The following is a 3,169-nucleotide window of genomic DNA, read 5'->3' on the forward strand; positions in this document are numbered from 1 at the left end:
TCGGTGTTCCACTCCAGTGTTTGTTATCTGATGGAATCATCCACGCTCTCAGTGATGTCTAGTTAGACTGTACTAGAAATAGAGCAGAATCATGAATTATATTTCTGCATCATTTTATGAGTCCCAAATCTTAAAGCTTTGTTTATTTCCACGTCTTGAATCCAGGTTTTTCGAGACTTGTGGATCCCACTGTACATTTCAATATGTCACACACACACACACACACACACACACACATAGAAAAGAATCTGGCCCCTTTAAAATAATCACATTGTGTTGCTTTGCAGCCTGAAGTGAAGACTGACACAGTTTTTGTTTTATCCAGCTGTATTTACTCTTATAATATCCAAGTGAAAGATATAAATAACATCAACATGTCAGAAAAAAAACAATCACTGAGTTGTGTCAGTATTTGGTTGAATCACTTTTTGCTTTAATGACAGCCTTTAGTCTGTTAGGATTTGTCTCTACTAACTTTGCAATATTTGCCACTCTTCTTTGCAGAACTGCTCAGGTTCAGTTCAATCTGATGGTGACGTTTGTGGACTGCAGTCACAGATTTTCAGTGGAGTGTATTTTCATGTTGGAAGGTAAACCTTCTTCCCAGTGACAACTTTCTGGCAGAGGACAGCAGATTTTCCTCATGAATTTGACGAAATTTTGCCCCGTCCATTTTTCCTTCTAGCCTTTAGAATTTAAAATATTTTATTAAAATATATTATTTTAAATATTTAAATAAATATTACATATTTTTCTCTGCCAAATGTTATGAGCATGTTATATGCTATATACAGTATACTATTTTAAATATTACTATTAAATATTTAACATATTTTATTAAAATATAAACGTTTTATATATTTAAAAATATTCAACATTTGTCTCTGCTATATGTTTTGAGCATGTTGCATGCAAAATAAAAAATTCTAGATCTACTATATATGGTTGTTTGTCTGAAATACCTCAAAACTCATTTAATTTGATTGACCTATCATAAAATCTTTGAAGGGAACTTGATAACTTTACTCAGAAATCTTGATATTGAGGGATGTGATGATGCTTAGAAGTTAAATTGCATTTATGAATTGAATTAGCAGCGTTGGAGATCCGTAGGGTTTCTGTAAATAACACTGCAGGCTGTGAGTCTGAGAAAGAGAGAGAGAGAGATCTGAATGGGATGTGATGACGTCTGTAGACGTCTGCATCAGAGAATAGAAGCATCATCATCTGTTGCTATGGCAGCGCTGACGCAGAGGCAGGTGGATTGCGCGGGTGAGGATGTGCAGCGTTGCAGCGGATACACTGCGAGTGGGTGGAAGAACACAACCATTTCCAGCATTTTTAGCTTTAGAAATTACAGCTTACAAACGGAGGAGGAAAAATAAGAGCATACAACAGACAGTTATTACACAGAAAGATATTACACTTTATTATGTTTATTTTAAAATATATTCCTTAAAATGATGCAGTTCTCTATTACATAAACTGTTCGATTTGTACTATTAATATGCAGATCATATGATATATTAATAAAATTCAATTTTATACATTTGACAAGATTGATTATATATATATATGCTGTAAATGATTTCTGTAAATAAAACCGATTATTGGAGTGTTTTACAATAAAATATATTTTAGTCTTTTATTCTTTCTACTTAAAAAATAATGTTTAATTCAATGTGTGTGGTATATATATATATATATATATATATATAATTCAGTCATTTATTATTCATTTCAGCAGATTGGTTCTTGAAAATTGTCTTTAAAAAATATGAAATAAAATTCTTCTTAAATTCTTGTTTTTTAGATTATGGAAGATTATGGAATATGTTTTACTTCTAAATTTCACATTTAACTGAATGTGTTACTTGATTGTGAAATTTACTAGCAATTTCTGAGTGAAAATTGTTTCTACACCAATTTTTTTTCATTGTACTTTACTTATGTTTATGACCATTTAAAGATCCTAATGTAATTCAGCACTTTATATGTTATATCGTGTTGGCAACATTTTCAATTCATTTTCTCCACAATATTGGCTACAGCAGGCTGACAGCAGTCAGTGAATAAGACTGAAGGTGTCTGTCTCCATGTTAAGCATGACTCATGAAGGAACACTGCTAATTAACTATAAACACCACAATGGGAAGTCCTTCTTTCCTCAGAAACCATCTCATGCAAACAGGTTTGAACGAGATCTCAGCTATGGGTGTTGGCACACATGTCAAAATCACCAAACACTCCTCAGTAAACCAGGTCCATGCATGTTTGAGTGATTTTTTGTTTAAGCAAAAATCACTTAGAAGGTCAAAGATTAAAATTGGCAATAAGAATGACATTAATGTGGCATATTTGATCATGTCAACTTTATTTGATGCTAACATAAAGTGCATGTTAAGGTTAAATTATTAAGATAATGAAATAAATGTACAAGAACATTCTCTCGCTCTCTCTCTCTCTCTCTCTCTATATATATATGAATTATTTTAGTTAACTTTAAGAAACTAGATCTTAGACAAGAACAAATGAAAAACAAATTCACTAAGAAATTGTAAGTAAATTGTCCACTTGATCCTATTCCATCTCATCTCCTTCAAGCCATTTCTCCTGCAGTTGTACCTGCACTCACTCACATTAACACATCCCTTCACACTGGTGTTTTTGGTGGACATTTAACCGCCTTGCTCTTGGTTGTTGAATTAAGATAATGAAATAAATGTACAAGAACATTCTCTCGCTCTCTCTCTCTCTCTCTCTCTATATATATATGAATTATTTTAGTTAACTTTAAGAAACTAGATCTTAGACAAGAACAAATGAAAAACAAATTCACTAAGAAATTGTAAGTAAATTGTCCACTTGATCTTATTCCATCTCATCTCCTTCAAGCCATTTCTCCTGCAGTTGTACCTGCACTCACTCACATTAACACATCCCTTCACACTGGTGTTTTTGGTGGACATTTAACCGCCTTGCTCTTGGTTGTTGAAACCCTAAGACTGGGAAGAGCGGCTTCCAAATCTTCTATACTTAGCTTGCTGGATCTATCCGCTGCTTTTGACACGGTTAACCACCAGATCCTCCTGTCAACCCTATTGGCAAAGGGCATCTCAGGAACCGCACTCCAGTGGTTTAAGTCTTATCTCTCAGATAGGTCCTTCAA

The sequence above is a fragment of the Sinocyclocheilus grahami genome, unplaced genomic scaffold (genome assembly GCF_001515645.1).
Source record: "Sinocyclocheilus grahami isolate Dianchi unplaced genomic scaffold, SAMN03320097.WGS_v1.1 scaffold216.1, whole genome shotgun sequence".
Lineage (NCBI taxonomy): Eukaryota > Metazoa > Chordata > Actinopteri > Cypriniformes > Cyprinidae > Sinocyclocheilus > Sinocyclocheilus grahami.